We start from the raw sequence: 18,177 nt of genomic DNA, 5'->3' as shown, positions 1-18,177 counted from the left end.
TTCGGCAATAGGTGCCACCGAAATGCTTTGGTAGGTGGTACCTTGTCATCTAATATGTTACTAGATCTTAGGATTATAATTGTCCATCAAATTGCTTCTCGCAAAAGAACCAAAAAGATCACATGCTACTGTTTTTCTTTCCTGTGAAGTGGATCGTTAATCCTTTGCTCATATTGCTTTAGGAAAATGGCGCCACCACCACCACCACCATGTCGACTGTGCAAGTCAAGGTGCGCCAGCAGCCTTGCAACTGGCAAGCTATTCGACATCTACTTCCAGCCGATTTTTCGTCATGCGGCGGTAAGAAATTAGATGAAATGTAACAACTATTTTAGTTTTAGTGTTGGCATTACTACATTGTGTCACTTTGCTTCTTTTACATAGATCGTCCCTTGCAATGTGAGGTTGAAATTCAACAAGCTGACAGGAGACACTGTGACATTTGAGGCTCCTGGGGGGCCATACACTATGGAGGTCGAGAAAGGACGCAATATGTCACAGATTGGAGGAGATGGATGGGCCCATTTCCTCGCCCGCATGCGTCTTACTGGTGGTGAGTTGATTAGCTTCTCCTTCAAAGCAGAAAGACCCAAACTGGCTGTCATTTATATCAACCTGGTGGAAGATGATTAAATGACAAAGATGATGGAGATGACGAAGATGATGAAGATGACAAAGATGATGAAGATAATGAGGACTCACTCAATGAAGATGATGAGAACCCACTTCATGAAGCCATCATAGCTCAAAGAATGAGGCTGAGCGAGGAGGAGGTGTGCAACCTATGGGACATAATTCTGCCACGTGATGACTTTGTCGGGGTGCCATTTGTGACCCGCCTGACAAGTACCATGGTCGATCGGCATGAAATGGTATGTTATACTGACTGTAGTAATTTGATGATATATATATGCTTTATTGTTATACTTACAAATGAAAATTATCCGATGATATGCTTAGTGAATCCGATGATATGCTTAGTGTAGAGTCCAATGATATGTTATGTGGAATCTAGTCGATGATATGCTTTAGTGTAGAGTCTGATCAAATGTGTAGTACTGTGTCTTTTGTGTCTTTTGATAGAGTAGAAATCTATACTTATAATAGAAATATATTTGCAAGAGTATGTGCGAGGCTATTTATTAATTGATATGTTTTTCTTATTTAGAAATTGCCAAAGAACCTATCTGCGAGTTGTGGTATCGAGCCTGGTGAAGAAGGCTCAGCTGGACTACGCCTTACTACAAGGGGCTCTGTCACCACCTGTACTTACCGCATGGACATAAACGGTTGCACACACTTAAACTCGGTTGGGTGGAAGAGATTCCTCGTTGGCAAGAATCTTCGTGTTGGATAGGCCATCCTAATTACTATCAGGAACACCCACCGCCCAGGCTTGAGGATGATGATCGTCGTCGATATCATCTAGAACTACATATGTGTGTGTGTCTATATCATCTAGAACTACTTACGATGATCGTCATCGATATCATGTAGAACTACATGTGATGATCATCGTCGATATCATCTAAAACTACATATGATGATCGTTGTCAATATCACCTAGTACTTCTTGAGGATGCCTGTTGAGTATATATGGAATTGTTATCTAGTACTCCCTCGGTTCCAAATTACTTGTCATGGTTGTAGTTCAAATTTGAACTCAAACCACGATGAGTAATTTGGAACCGAGGGAGTACTAGATAGTACCTATAATGCTTTAGGAAATTGATATCTAGTGGTACCTAGTATCTAGAAATTGTAATTTATTGAAGCTTAAACGAGTTAGGATGCCCGGGAGAAATGATGAAAGATATAGCAGTAGCGCGGGGATAGGAAATCGCTACAACTAATTAATAATAGCGTGTTTCAGAAAAGCGCTGCTGATATAGTCAATAGTAGTAGCGCGGGTGCGGACAACGCTACTACCACTAGTAGAAAAGAGGGCTTTTGTCCAGGCCGGGTTAGCCCATTAGTCCCGGTTCAATCCAGAACCGGGACTAATGGGGGCATTAGTCCCGGTTCGTGAGCCCAGGGGGCCGGCCGGGCCACATGGGCCATTTGTCCCGGTTCGTCTGGACCTTTTTGAAGGAAATATGCCCTAGAGGCAATAATAAAGTTATTATTTATTTCCTTATATCATGATAAATGTTTATTATTCATGCTATAATTGTATTAACCGGAAACATAATACATGTGTGAATACATAGACCAACATAACGTCACTAGTATGCCTCTACTTGACTAGCTCATTAATCAAAGATGGTTATGTTTCCTAACCATAGACATGTGTTGTCATTTGATTAATGGGATCACATCATTAGAAGAATGATGTGATTGACATGACCCATTCTGTTAGCCTAGCACTTGATCGTTTAGTATATTGCTATTACTTTCTTCATGACTTATACATGTTCCTGTAACTATGAGAAATATGCAACTCCCGTTTACCGGAGGAACACTTTGGGTACTACCAAACGTCACAACGTAACTGGGTGATTATAAAGGAGTACTACAGGTGTCTCCGAAGATACATGTTGAGTTGGCGTATTTCGAGATTAGGTTTTGTCACTCCAATTGTTGGAGAGGTATCTCTGGGCCCTCTCGGTAATGCACATCTTTATAAGCCTTGCAAGCAATGTGACCAAATGAGTTGGTTACGGAATGATGCATTACGTAACGAGTAAAGAGACTTGCCAGTAACGAGATTGAACTAGGTATTGGATACCGACGATCGAATCTCGGGCAAGTAACATACCGATGACAAAGGGAATAACGTATGTTGTTATGCGGTTTGACCGATAAAGATCTTCGTAGAATATGTAGGAGCCAATATGGGCATCCAGGTTCCGCTATTGGTTATTGACCGAGAATAGTTCTAGGTCATGTCTACATAGTTCTCGAACCCGTAGGGTCCGCACGCTTAAGGTTTCGATGACAGTTATATTATGAGTTTATGAGTTTTGATGTACCGAAGGAGGTCGGAGTCCCGGATGAGATCCGAGACATGACGAGGAGTCTCGAAATGGTCGAGACGTAAAGATCGATATATTGGACGACTATATTCGTAGTTCGGAAAGGTTCTGAGTGATTCGGGTATTTTTTGAAGTACCGGAGAGTTACGGGAATTCGCCGGGGAGTATATGGGCCTTATTGGGCTATACGGGAATATAGGAGAGAGGCCAAAAGGAAAGAGGCCTGCGCCCCCGCTCTGGTCCGAATTGGACAAGGGGCGCAGCCCCCTTTTCCTTTTGCCTCTCCCCCTCTTTCCCCTTCTCCTACTCCAACAAGGAAGGAGGGAGTCCTACTCCCGGTGGGAGTAGGACTCCCCTTGGCGCGCCCCCTCCTAGGCCGACCGCACCTCCCCCCTCCCTCCTTTATATACGGGGGCAGGGGGGCACCCCATGACACACAAGTTGATCTACGGATCGTTCCTTAGCCGTGTGCGGTGCCCCCCTCCACCATATTCCACCTTGGTCATATCGTCACGGAGTTTAGGTGAGGCCCTGCGCCGATGGAACATCATCATCGTCACCACGCCGTTGTGCTGACGGAACTCATCCCCGAAGCTTTGCTGGATCGGAGCCCGGGGATCGTCATCGAGCTGAACGTGTGCTGAACTCGGAGGTGCCGTACGTTCGGTACTTGGGTCAGTCGGATCGTGAAGACATACGACTACATCAACCGCGTTGTCATAACGCTTCCGCTTACGGTCTACGAGGGTACGTGGACAACACTCTCCCCTCTTGTTGCTATACCATCACCATGATCTTGTGTGTGCGTAGGAAATTTTTGAAATTACTACGTTCCCCAACAGTGGCATCCGAGCCTAGGTTTTATGCGTTGATGTTATATGCACGAGTAGAACACAAGTGAGTTGTGGGCGATACAAGTCATACTGCTTACCAGCATGTCATACTTTGGTTCGGCGGTATTGTGAGATGAAGCGGCCCCGACCGACATTACGCGTACGCTTACGCGAGACTGGTTTCACCGTTGCGAGCACTCGTGCTTAAAGGTGGCTGGTGGGTGTCTGTCTCTCTCACTTTAGCTGAATCGAGTGTGGCTACGCCCGGTCCTTGCGAAGGTTAAGACAGCACCAACTTGACAAACTATCGTTGTGGTTTTTATGCGTAGGTAAGAACGGTTCTTGCTAAAGCCCGTAGCAGCCATGTAAAATTTGCAACAATAAAGTAGAGGACGTCTAACTTGTTTTTGCAGGGCATGTTGTGATGTGATATGGTCAAGACGTGATGCTATATTTTAATGTATGAGATGATCATGTTTTGTAACCGAAGTTATCGGCAACTGGCAGGAGCCATATGGTTGTCGCTTTATTGTATGAAATGCAAACGCCCTGTAATTGCTTTACTTTATCTCTAAGCGGTAGCGATAGTCGTAGAAGCAATAGATGGCGTAACGACAACGATGCTACGATGGAGATCAAGGTGTCGCGCCGGTGACGATGGTGATCACGACGGTGCTTCGAAGATGGAGATCACAAGCACAAGATGATGATGGCCATATCATATCACTTATATTGATTGCATGTGATGTTTATCCTTTATGCATCTTATCTTGCTTTGATTGACGGTAGCATTTTAAGATGATCTGTCACTAATAATCAAGAAGTGTTCTCCTTGAGTATGCACCATTGCGAAAGTTCTTCGTGCTGAGACACCACGTGATGATCGGGTGTGATAGGCTCTACGTTCAAATACAACAGGTGCAAAACAGTTGCACACGCGGAATACTCAGGTCATACTTGACGAGCCTAGCATATACAGATATGGCCTCGGAACACGGAGACCGAAAGGTCGAACATGAATAATATAGTAGATATGATCAACATAGTGATGTTCACCATTGAAACTACTCCATCTCACGTGATGATCGGACATGGTTTAGTTGATTTGGATCACGTGATCACTTAGATGACTAGAGAGATGTCTGTCTAAGTGGGAGTTCTTAAGTAATATGATTAATTGAACTTAAATTTATCATGAACTTAGTCCTGGTAGTATTTTGCAAATTATGTTGTTGATCAATAGCTTGCGTTGTTGCTTTCATATGTTTATTTTGATATGTTCCTAGAGAAAATTGTGTTGAAAGATGTTAGTAGCAATGATGCGGATTGGATTCGTGATCTGAGGTTTATCCTCATTGCTGCACAGAAGAATTATGTCCTTAATGCACCGCTAGGTGACAGACCTATTACAGGAGCAGATGCAGACATTATGAACGTTTGGCTGGCTCAATATGATGACTACTTGATAGTTAAGTGCACCATGCTTAATGGCTTAGAATCGGGACTTCAAAGACGTTTTGAACGTCATGGACCATATGAGATGTTCCAGGAGTTGAAGTTAATATTTCAAGCAAATACCCGAGTTGAGAGATATGAAGTCTCCAACAAGTTCTATAGCTAAAAGATGGAGGAGAACTGCTCAACTAGTGAGCAAGTGCTTAGATTGTCTGAGTACTACAATCGCTTGAATCAAGTGGGAGTTAATCTTCCAGATAAGATAGTGATTGATAAAGTTCTCTAGTCACCATCACCAAGTTAGTAGAACTTCGTGATGAACTATAATATGCAAGGGATGATGAAAACAATTCCCAAGCTCTTCGCGATGCAAAAATCGGCGAAGGTAGAAATCAAAGAAAAACATCAAAGTGTTGATGATGGACAAGATCACTAGTTTCAAGAAAAAGGGCAAAGGGAAGAAGGGGAACTTCAAGAAGAACAACAAGCAAGTTGCTGATCAAGTGAAGAAGCCCAAGTCTGGACCTAAGCCTAAGACTAAGTGATTCTACTGTAAAGGGACTGGTCACTGGAAGTGGAACTACCCCAAGTATTTGGCAGATAAGAAGGATGGCAAAAGTGAACAAAGATGTATTGGATATACATGTTATTGATGTGTACTTTACTAGTGTTTATAGCAACCCCTCGGCATTTTGATACTAGTTCAGTTGCTAAGAGTAGTAACTCGAAACGGGAGTTGCAGAATAAACAGAAAATAGTAAAAAGGCGAGGTGACAATGTGTGTTGGAAGTAGTTCCAAGATTGATATGATCATCATCGCACACTCCCTATACTTTCGGGATTAGTGTTGAAATTAAATAAGTGTTATTTGGTGTTTGCATTGAGCATTAATAGGATTTGATCATGTTTATTGCAATACGGTTGTTCATTTAAGTAAGAGAATAAATTATTGTTCTGTTTACATGAATAAAACCTTATATGGTTACACACCCAATGAAAATGGTTCGTTGGATCTCGATCATAGTGATACACATATTCATAATATTGAAACCAAAAGATGCAAAGTTAATAATGATAGTGCAACTTATTTGTGGCACTGCAGTTTAGGTCATATTGGTGTAAAGTGCATGAAGAAACTCCATGCTGATGGGATTTTGGAATCACTTGATTATGAATCACTTGATGCTTGCGAACCATGCCTTATGGGCAAGATGACTAAAGACTCCGTTCTCCGGAACAATAGAGCGAGCAACTGACTTATTGGAAATAATACATACTGATGTATGCGATCCGATGAGTGTTGAGGCTTGCGGCAAGTATCATTATTTTCTGACCTTCACAGATGATTTGAGCAGATATGAGTATATCTACTTGATGAAACATAAGTCTGAAATAGTTGAAAGGTTCAAAGAATTTCAGAGTGAAGTGGAGAATCATCGTAACAAGAAAATAAAGTATCTGTGATTTGATCGCGGAGACAAATATTTGAGTTACGAGTTTGGTCTTCAATTAAAACAATGTGGAATAGTTTCACAAAATCACGCCACCTGGAACACCACAATTTAATGGTGTGTCCGAACATCGTAATCGTACTTTACTAGATATGGTGCGATCTATGATATCTCTTATTGGTTTACCACTATCGTTTTGGGGTTATGCATTAGAGACAGCTGCATTCACGTTTAATAGGGCACCATCTAAATCCGTTGAGACGACACCGTATGAACTATGGTTTAGCAGTAAACCTAAGCTGTCGTTTCTTAAAGCTTGGAGTTGCGATGCTTATACGAAAAAAGGGTTTTCAACCTGATAAGCTCGAACCCAAATCGGAGAAGTGCGTCTTCATAGAATACCCAAAGGTAACTATTGGGTACACCTTCTATCACAGATCCGAAGGCAAGTTATTCGTTGCTAAGATGGATCCTTTCTAGAGAAGAAGTTTCTCTCAAAAGAAGTGAGTGGGAGGAAAGTAGAACTTGATGAGGTAATTGTACCTTCTCCCTTATTGGAAAGTAGTTCATCACAGAAATCAGTTCCAGTGATTACTACACCAATTAGTGAGGAAGTTAATGATGATGATCATGAAACTTCAGATCAAGTTGCTGCCAAACCTCGTAGGTCTTCCAGAGTAAGATCCGCACCAGAGTGGTACGGTAATCATGTTCTGGAAGTCATGTTACTAGACCATGATGAACCTACGAACTATGATGAAGCGATGATGAGCCCAGATTCCACGAAATGGCTTGAGGCCATAAAATCTGAGATATGATCCATGTATGAGAACAAAGTATGGACTTTGATTGACTTGCTCGATGATCATCAAGCCATGTTAAATAAATGGATCTTCAAGAGGAAGACAGACATTGATAGTAGTGTAACTATCTACTAAGCTCGACTTATTACGAAAGGTTTTCGACAAGTTCAAGGTGTTGAATACGATGCGATTTTCTCACTCGTATCGATGCTTAAGTCTGTCCGAATCAAGTTAGCAATTGCCACATTTTATAAAATCTGGCAAATGGATGTCAAAACTGCATTCCTTAATGATTTTCTTAAAGAAGAGTTGTATATGATGCAACCAGAAGGTTTTGTTAATCCTAAAGGTGCTAACAAAATGTTCAAGCTCCAGCGATCCATCTATGGACTGGTGCAAGCATCTCAGAGTTGGAATATACGCTTTGATAAGTTGATCAAAGCATATAGTGTTATACCGACTTGCGGTGAAGCCTGTATTTACAATAAAGTGAGTGGGAGCACTACCGCCTTTCTGATAAATATATGTGAGTAACATATTGTTGATCAGAAATGATGTAGAATTTTTCTGGAAAGCATAAAGGAGTATTTGAAAGGAGTTCTTTTAAAAGAAAGACCTCAGTAAAGCTACTTACATATTGAGCATCAAGATCAATTGAGATAGATCAAGACGCTTGATAAGTGTTTTCAATAAGTACATACCTTGTCAAGATTTTGAAGTAGTTCAAAATGGAACAGTCAAAGAAAAAGTTCTTGCCTGTGTTGCAAAGGTGTGAAATTGAGTAAAGACTCAAATCCCGACCACGGCAGAAAATAGAAAAGAGAATGAAAGTCATTCCCTATGCCTTAGTCATAGGTTCTATAAAGTATGCTATGCTATGTACCAGACCTATTGTATACCTTGTTCTGGTTTGGCAAGGGAGTACAATAGTGATCTAATAGTAGATCACTGGACAGCGGTCAAGAATATCCTTAGTGAGGACTAAGGAGATGTTTCTCGATTATGGAGGTGATAAAAGAGCTCGTCGTAAAAGTTACATCGGTGCAAACTTTTACACCGATCCAGATGACTCTAAGTCTCAATCTGGATACATATTGAAAGTGGGAGCAATTAGCTAGAGTAGCTCCGTGCAAAGCATTGTAGACATAGAATATTTGCAAAATACATACGACTCTGTAATATGACAGACCCATTGACTAAACTTCTCTCACGAGCAAAACATGATCATACCTTAGTACTCTTTGGGTCTTAATCACATAGCGATGTGAACTAGATTATTGACTCTAGTAAACCCTATGGGTGTTGATCACATGACGATGTGAACTATGGGTATTAATCACATACAGATGTGAATATTGGTGTTTAATCACATAGTGATGTGAACTAGATTATTGACTCTAGTGCAAGTGGGAGACTGAAGGAAATATGCCCTAGAGGCAATAATAAAGTTATTATTTATTTCCTTATACCATGATAAATGTTTATTATTCATGCTAGAATTGTATTAACCGGAAACATAATACATGTGTGAATACATAGACCAACATAACGTCACTAGTATGCCTCTACTTGACTAGCTCATTAATCAAAGATGGTTATGTTTCCTAACCATAGACATGTGTTGTCATTTGATTAATGGGATCACATCATTAGAAGAATGATGTGATTGACATGACCCATTCCGTTAGCCTAGCACTTGATCGTTTAGTATATTGCTATTGCTTTCTTCATGACTTATACATGTTCCTGTAACTATGAGAAATATGCAACTCCCGTTTACCGGAGGAACACTTTGGGTACTACCAAACGTCACAACGTAACTGGGTGATTATAAAGGAGTACTACAGGTGTCTCCGAAGGTACATATTGAGTTCGCGTATTTCGAGATTAGGTTTTGTCACTCCGATTGTCGGAGAGGTATCTCTGGGCCCTCTCGGTAATGCACATCTTTATAAGCCTTGCAAGCAATGTGACCAAATGAGTTGGTTACGGAATGATGCATTACATAACGAGTAAAAAGACTTGCCAGTAACGAAATTGAACTAGGTATTGGATACCGACAATCATATCTCGGGCAAGTAACATACCGACGACAAAAGGAATAACGTATGTTGTTATGCGGTTTGACCGATAAAGATCTTCGTAGAATATGTAGGAGCCAATATGGGCATCCAGGTTCCGCTATTGGTTATTGACCGAGAATAGTTCTAGGTCATGTCTACATAGTTCTCGAACCCGTAGGGTCCGCACGCTTAAGGTTTCGATGACAGTTATATTATGAGTTTATGAGTTTTGATGTACCAAAGGAGTTCGGAGTCCCGGATGAGATCGGGGACATGACAAGGAGTCTCAAAATGGTCGAGACGTAAAGATCGATATATTGAACGACTATATTCGGAGTTCGGAAAGGTTCCGAGTGATTCGGGTATTTTTCGGAGTACCGAAGAGTTACGGGAATTCGCCGGGGAGTATATGGGCCTTATTGGGCTATACGGGAATATAGGAGAGAGGCCAAAAGGAAAGAGGCCTGCACCCCCGCTCTGGTCCGAATTGGACAAGGGGCGCAGCCCCCTTTTCCTTTTGCCTCTCCCCCTCTTTCCCCTTCTCCTACTCCAACAAGGAAGGAGGGAGTCCTACTCCCGGTGGGAGTAGGACTCCCCTTGGCGTGCCCCCTCCTAGGCCGGCCGCACCTCCCCCCTACCTTCTTTATATACGGGGGCAGGGGGCACCCCATGACACATAAGTTGATCTACGGATCGTTCCTTAGCCGTGTGCGGTGCCCCCCTCCACCATATTCCACCTCGGTCATATCATCGTGGAGTTTAGGCGAAGCCCTGCACCGGTGGAACATCATCATCGTCACCACGCCGTTGTGCTGACGGAACTCATCCCCGAAGCTTTGCTGGATCGGAGCCCGGGGATCGTCATCGAGCTGAACATGTGCTAAACTCGGAGGTGCCGTACGTTCGGTACTTGGATCGGTCGGATCGTGAAGACGTACGACTACATCAACCGCGTTGTCATAACGCTTCCGCTTACGGTCTACGATGGTACGTGGACAACACTCTCCCCTCTCGTTGCTATACCATCACCATGATCTTGTGTGTGCGTAGGAAATTTTTGAAATTACTATGTTCCCCAACACTTTTAGTCCCGGTTGGTGCCGCGAACCGGGACTAAAGGGTTCGATGCCCACTAGTACCGGTTCGTGGCACCAACAGGTACTAAAGGTTAGACCTTTAGTCCTGGTTCGAGCCACCAACCGATACTAATGGGGTTTGAGGCATTATTAGTACCGGTTTATGGCACGAACCGGTACTAAAGGTCCCATTTTCAAACTCTACCCCCTCCCCCCTGGATCGCCTTTTCAGTTTAAAAAAAAATAAAAGAAAATGATGAAAATGTCAAAAAATAAAAGAAAATAAGTTTCCCATGTGATACGTGGTCTAGTTGTTGGGAAAATTTACAAATATGAATTTTGACTTTATTTGCAAAATCTCTCTAGAATTTAGTAAAATGGGCATTAACTTTTGCATACGAACTCGGATTAAAAAGTTTTTTATATGAAAAATCATCTACTCGAAAAGTTACATCTAAATTTATCCAGGGGAACGCTGTTAAACATTTTCAAAATCCTCAAAACCTAACAGAAAAAAAGTTACGTGACTTTTAAGATCTGGAGGCAAAAAAATTCATCAAATTTCAGTTTTTTTTGAATTTTTGTTCAAGAAGTATTAGTGTTACTAAATAATTATTCAAGAAAATTAGTGTCAGTAAATAATTATTTTAGTTTTTTTGAATTTTGGTCAAATCTGGTCAAACGGTCAAACAATGGTCAAACTAATTATTCAAGAAATATTAGTGTTACTAAATATTAGTGTTATTTTTTAGACCAATGGTTTCAAACTCAAACAGTGAAATGTGTGACTTCTTGCTCAAGCTAAATTCCTGAGTTTAATAGGATTGACAGCTTACTATTGTCAGGAAAACAACAAGTGCAGACTTGAAAACGAGGGAGAATAGAATCCGGAAGTTAAGCGTGCTCAGGCTGGAGTAGTGAGAGGATGGGTGACCATCCGGGAAGTTAGATGATGAGGGGTGATTAGAGATTAAATTGAGCAGTGATGACGGGTGATTAGAGATGAGAGGTTAAAATAATTCAAAAATTTGAAAAATAAAAAAATTCAAAAAAATAATTTTTTTTAAAAGGAGGCACTACACCCTCGCCTACTCACCGCCCCGACGAGCAAGCCGAGGAGAAAAGGAGGCACATAGCCAAGGGAGTGGGTGTGGGCTAGGGTTCAAATTATGAGATTGCCAATCGTGTCTACCGCCCGGTGAATGCCAATCTGATGTGGGCGACAAACTGTATTTGGGCTTGCAGCCATACATTTAGACGGCAACGCCTATTTCACGCGCTGAGCTTCAAAACGACATGGTTTCGCTGAAGCGAGGGTTCCCTACGCCGTAGTTTGCGCCAACCCATGTCGCTCTGCTGTTTCTTTCTCTTTTCTGTTTCTTTTTTTTTTCAGTTTTCCGTTTCTATTTCTTTTCTTTTCTTTTTTGTTTCCTTTTTTCATGTATTATACAAAGTACATTGCATGTTTAGATACAAAAATCTTCATCGTATATTTAAGGAGAAGTTCACCCTCTATTGAGAAAATGTTTGACATATTTAAAAAAAAATCATTGTGTATTTCCGAATTGTTCAGCATACACCACAAAAATGTTCAATGTGTATTTTGTATATAGTTCAGTGTATATCACAAAAACTGTTCAACATGTATTTATATTTGGTCAGCATAATCACAGAAATGTTCAGTGTGTATTTTAAAATTTGTTCAGTATTAAAAATTGTTACATATATATTTAAAGATTGTTCATCGTATATAAGTTTTTAATAAATGTTCATAATTTCAAAAGTTTGTTTATGTTTTCCAAATTTGTTTGCTTTTTCAAAAAATGTTCATGTTTTCAAAGTTAGTTCAAATTCCAAATTTGTTCAAAATTTTCTAACATTATTCTCATTTTTCAAGCAAATTTGTCCACAGCCTTTTCAAAGAAATATCGACACAGTTGAAATAAAACGAAACTGCCGATGTACTTAGTACTTTAGGTGTAGTGCTTCTATTTAGCAATAATCAGTCGCTATCTCTACTGACTAGCAATAGTACTTTAGGTATGTATCTATCGAGAGGTCGGTAGTTTGACTCGTACCGTTCTGTTTTCTCTTTTCGTCCCATCTGTACAATCGTGCAGCACCTACAAATGGGCCGGCCCGTTTGTGCGGCCGCTTCAGTAACAGCTCGCCTATTGGATGCACACGCGCGTCCAATAGGAGCTCTCCATTCAAACGGGTTGTGTTTTCGTTTCTTTCTTTTTCCAGTTGTGTTTTCGTTTTTGTGGGCCATTCAAAATTATCCAACTTGGCTTACAAGCTCAAGTTACCAGAGGGGAGCCAAGTCCATCCTATGTTCCGTGTCTCGCAACTGAAGCAAGCATTACCAGCTACTGCTTCGGTGGCTTCTGGTCTAACTAATTGCAAGCTTTGATTTGTGGCTCATCAAGCAAGGAAAGAAGATGGTGGCGCAATTGCAAAACTTACAGATCTTTTGGAAAGAGACAAGTCCACTCGCTGCACCGGCTATACTCGAGCACAACAACATTCGGGCAGGTTGCATCCCTAGAAAATCAAAAGGAAGACGCATGCTCTCAGTAGTACTGGGAGCCACGGCCGGCCCATGATGAGCACGGCGGCAAGTAGCCCAGCGTTAATGTGGCAGCGTCAGATAAATAGCGACTGCAACGGGTATAATCTCAGCTGCAAAATTTGGTGCTCTTTGAGTAAAATTGGTTGGGGGTTTCTTTTCTTTAAAAGTAAAAATGGGTCTGCGCAACCTACCTCGTCTGTTTATCCCTAGCTAGTTTATTCCCGCATACACGTTGTTGTCGGCGGTGCTAATATTTGATTTTCTGATGATAATTGGCGCTATTTTTTTTAAATAATACATTTTTGTTATTAATTTTTATAAATATTACGCTGGATAAAAAAATTTCAAAAATAATACACCGTCGGCCCGCTGCAGGCCGACTGGGCCTAGTCGGCCCACAGCAGGCCGATTGGATTCCAGTCGGCCTACAGCTGGCCGACTGGAGCTAATTGGCTCGCTGTGGGCTAATTGTTTTTCCAAAAAAAGTACGCATAAAAAATATATGTTTAAAATAATGTTAATCATGTAATTAAAAATGTTAAACGTGTATAAAAATGTTCCTGATGCATAAAAAAATGTACAATATATATGCAAAAAAGTTGACATAAAAATATGTTTTAAAAAGTGTTAAGCATGTATTTAAAAATTGTTAAATGTGTGTATAAAAAATGTTCCTTATTTATACAAAAAAATATAGAATGTGTATGAAAAAAGTTGACACCAAAAAAATATGTTTGAAAAGTTGACATTTTTTCAAATACATGATTAAAAATTGTTAAATGTGTGTATAAAAAATGTTCCTTATCTATACAAAAAATATAGAATATGTATGAAAAAAAGTTGACACCAAATAAATATGTTTGAAAAAAATGTTCTAGTTCCATACAAACAGAGCAACCAATCATACTTAGGTCCGTGATGCTCCCATACCGGATCCAGAGCTGGAACATTTTTTTATACATGTTTAACCTTTCATTCCAATACATGAAACATTTTTGTGTACTCGTTGAACATTTTTTCAAATACATGATTAACATTTTTTTCAAACATATTTTTTTGGTGTCAAATTTTTTTCATACACATTCTATATTTTTTGTATAGATAGGGAACATTTTTATACACACATTTAACAATTTTTAAATACATGATTAACACTTTTTAGAACATATTTTTAGTCAACTTTTTTGCATATATATTGTACATTTTTTGTGTACATCAGGAACATTTTTTTTACACGTTTAACATTTTTTAATTACATGATTAACATTTTTTAAAACATATATTTTTTATGCCTACTTTGTTTGCAAAAACAATTAGCCCACAGCGAGTCAATTAGCTCCAATCGGCCCACAGTGGGCCGACCGGACCCAATCAGCCCACAGTGGACCGACAGGGGCCAGTCGGCCAGCTGTAGGCCGATTGGAATCCAATCGGCCTGCTGTGGGCCGACTAGGCCCAGTCGGCCTGCAGCGGGCCGATGGTGTATTATTTTTGAAAACAATTTACCCAGCGTAATATTTATGAAAATTAATAAAAAAAAATGTATTATTTAAAAAAATTAGGATAATTGGCGACCGAGATTTTATAATTGAACTTGTATTAGATAGAAGCATGCTGCCAAGTGCCAACAAGCAAACTTTAAGCTTCAAAAAATGGAATACCATACGTTCCTAATGGGTTAGGGTTCTCTGCGGTACCTAATATATACATTCTGTACCCCCCCCCCCCTTCCTTCAAACAAAAGAGGTGCTAAGGCATCAAGATTTGATCATTCCATGCTCTTAGCAGACAAGGTTAAATACAAGTAATATTTCTATTTTGCATGAAACACATAAATATAACATTTCATTTATCGGTATTTGTGACATCCAATTCACATCTCTTGCAAAGATCTGATAGAGATAGATAAACGGTAAAGTAAATATTTTTGGCATTTTTGGGTATATAGATTGGAAAGTAAAGATTGCAAAATAGTAGATTGGAAACACTACAAGAAATCTGTTAGTCCGTGACGGATTTCTCATAACGTTCTCCCGAACCGTCACGGCAACCGTCATGGATCTGCAAGATGCGAATGGGCCACAAGACAATAACCCCATTATGATGGACGTTGAAGGACCGTCACGAAAACCGTCATGGATTAATGAGATGGGACTAGTCGGGCCTAACTTTTTTTTCATTATACACCATTCGGACCGTCACGGGAGGTTCCTGCTGTGCGTGCTATTTTGATTGGCCTACATGTCAGTCAAATGCAATACTCAATAGGAGAAAAAAGTGAAGAGTAAAACGAACACAGCGCGCGCGAGAAGGGCAATTTTAAGTCCCGAGCGCGGGGAGTGAAAACTTTCGAGCCAGCCCATTTAACTACAGAGTCCACACCGCCTAACCCTAATCGCCCTTTTCTCGTCTCGTCCCATACCAACCATCAGCCGCCGCCGCCACTCCACCTTCCCTCCTCGCGTCTCTCCATGTCGCCGCCGGCGGCGCCGGCGTTGAACCACCATGCGCCAGGCCCCTCCCATCCAGCCCACACCAGACCCCTCCCCGTCTACCTCACTCCATGCCCCTTCTCATGCAGATCGCGCCCTCGAGCTGCGGCGGCTCAGTCCTGCATCTCGAGATGATGCGGCCATGGTGGCGGCGGGGCCGACTGCCGGGTTTGGAACCCCCTGATGCCGGCGGCGGGCACGGATCCAGCTCCATCCAGTGGCTGAGACACACACGCGTGCTTCTCCTTGAATGGTTAGTGGCAAATCTGAGGGGAACACGGACGTGTCCTTCATGCAGGATGATGCACCGGCCGCATCGATTTCAACTGGTGAGTGCAGCTCGAAAATCGATTGCTGTCCAGATTTGTACTTTTGTTTGGATTCCATTGCTGGATGTTGGCTCTCGGATTTGTCCATTGCTGCAACTTCAATCTTCACTGGATGGAAATACTGCTGGTTGTTAGTACGAAGAGCAAGAAATCCAGTAATGTGAATTAAACGTGCAGGTTCTTAACCATCTCTTATTGATTTCAGGTATTGCTGAAGCTATCCACGAGAGCCATTTCCTCTCCTACACAATTCCTGTTATAGGAACTAAATATCTCATGACAAAGTCACGCACAGGGGTAGTACTCTCCCTCACCCGGCTTTGCTTAACTACACTCTACATTTTTTGCTTAACAATTTCTTCTGTTGGCATCACAAAGCATGCATTTCTCATTAGAGAAGCTGAACATTGCATAAACTTCTGAATTTTTTAGCCGCATCTTGGCATTATTCTAAACTGAATCATGACAAGAACACATGACTTGAATTTCTCAGTACACGTCTGCACCATCAATCACAACAAAAAGTAAAAAAACCCGTCACATAACCCATATATACAACAAAATTTTATTTTACACAGCCTCGCGACTTCACTAGTTAGACGGCTTTTGAATGTAAACTTATATAACTTTTATGTATTGTAGGCAGCTCCTTGCAATGTACAGTGCAGTGCCTGATCTAGTACATATGTTGTCCCAATGGATATGGGCATTTACAGCTGATTTGAGATCCTTTTCGATATAGCTACTATCACTATCACCAGGAGGATAGTTTCGAAAATGAAGCCTGCTAGGTAACTATCATAGTGTTGTATCAGATTGCTGGGATGAGTTTGGTCCTCTATATGCATTACTGCACAACATATTCTTGGCTGCACAAATGTGATTTGCTTTCCTTTTATCAATAATAGGCACAAGTGGTTATTTTATACTGATGTTATGATACTGAATTGGTGCTCTCGTGAAGACTTCTAAACCAGTTCTGATGTATATTAGGGTGTTATCATGCAATCCTCTATCATGTCCTGTTATTCCTGAAGTTAAAGCTCCTTCGTATTTATGTTGCTTTGGTCTCCCATAATTTCTGAAGCATACTGTGTGCTTAGCCTGCATGTATCTGATGTTTACTAATTATGCTCTGAATATGACATGTTCAGTTAACAAATTGGTTCTGCATATAACCATAATTTTTATTTATGATGCAGCTAGTACTCTAGATGATTATTGTTTACTATTGTCAGTGCTTTAAGATTAACTGGCAGCATAAACTTTGAGTTTCATTTGTAACTTGTTGACACATGAACATTTGAAGTTTTTGCTGACCGGGTCGATGCGCAGCGGCTCAGTGTTGTGGGTATTGTTAGTTAGTGATGCCATTTTTTGGTGTATTTATATGGCCTTAACTGTTCTTGCTGCCGTACTTAGAGTTCTGTGATGTGTGTTTTGTTACTATCACTTATGCGTCAACTTGAGGCTTTATAGGTTCTATATAGTTAAGCACTCGTACCTCTGCCTATCTCCTCTGTTGTGAGCTTGTGGCTGAACCATACACTGTTTCATGTAGACTACTAGCTTGCATGGGCCTGAAGAATGGAGTAATTTAGCAAGTAGGAATTCTATTTTTTCTTGCATGAGCTGTTGCACCTCTTGTTTGTTCTTTTGTGTCCTGGACTGTGAGGGAAATTGAAGGAAGTATTTTGTAGTTCATAATTTTCTGGGTTAATATGCATATCACTTATACATATATATTTTAGTTGTTCAGCTATGGTAATTTTCTTGGTTAATATGCATAGCGTAGCTTGTTTCACTTAGTAATTTTTTAGTGTTTGATTTGATAGGTATAGCAGAGAAGTAAATGTATGACGGTGATGTCGATTGTTGGCTGCCAGTGTGAACCAGCAAATATGCCGAGATGATAGGCAGTTGATGGAAGCGTCCAAGTCCAGCCAGGTTAGCAAGTCGTGAATCTGAACACCCCTGTTTCATAAGTGCACTCTAAATGATGTTGTTGGCCTGAAATTGAAGGTCAATTAATCTGTATACCATGTGCTTCCTGGCATCCTTGCTGCTAGGAAACTGAATTTGTATAGCACTAGGTGTCTGCACTATAACTTTTTTTATCATGCATGCA

At 40.8% G+C, this 18,177-nt stretch overlaps 1 long non-coding RNA gene across 1 annotated transcript; it reads left to right on the top strand.

Annotated features, from left to right (window-relative positions):
- The first annotated feature begins 15,619 nt into the window (after window positions 1–15,619).
- Window positions 15,620–18,149, top strand: LOC119326179. The gene is made up of 4 exons (XR_005157835.1): window positions 15,620–16,049; window positions 16,255–16,346; window positions 16,692–16,840; window positions 17,885–18,149. It is a non-coding gene; the product is annotated as an uncharacterized LOC119326179 (long non-coding RNA).
- The last annotated feature ends 28 nt before the right edge of the window (window positions 18,150–18,177 follow it).

Source organism: Triticum dicoccoides, chromosome 6B (genome assembly GCF_002162155.2).
Source record: "Triticum dicoccoides isolate Atlit2015 ecotype Zavitan chromosome 6B, WEW_v2.0, whole genome shotgun sequence".
NCBI lineage: Eukaryota > Viridiplantae > Streptophyta > Magnoliopsida > Poales > Poaceae > Triticum > Triticum dicoccoides.
Note: the sequence above shows the minus strand (reverse complement) of the source record. Positions and strands in the feature narration are given on the sequence as shown.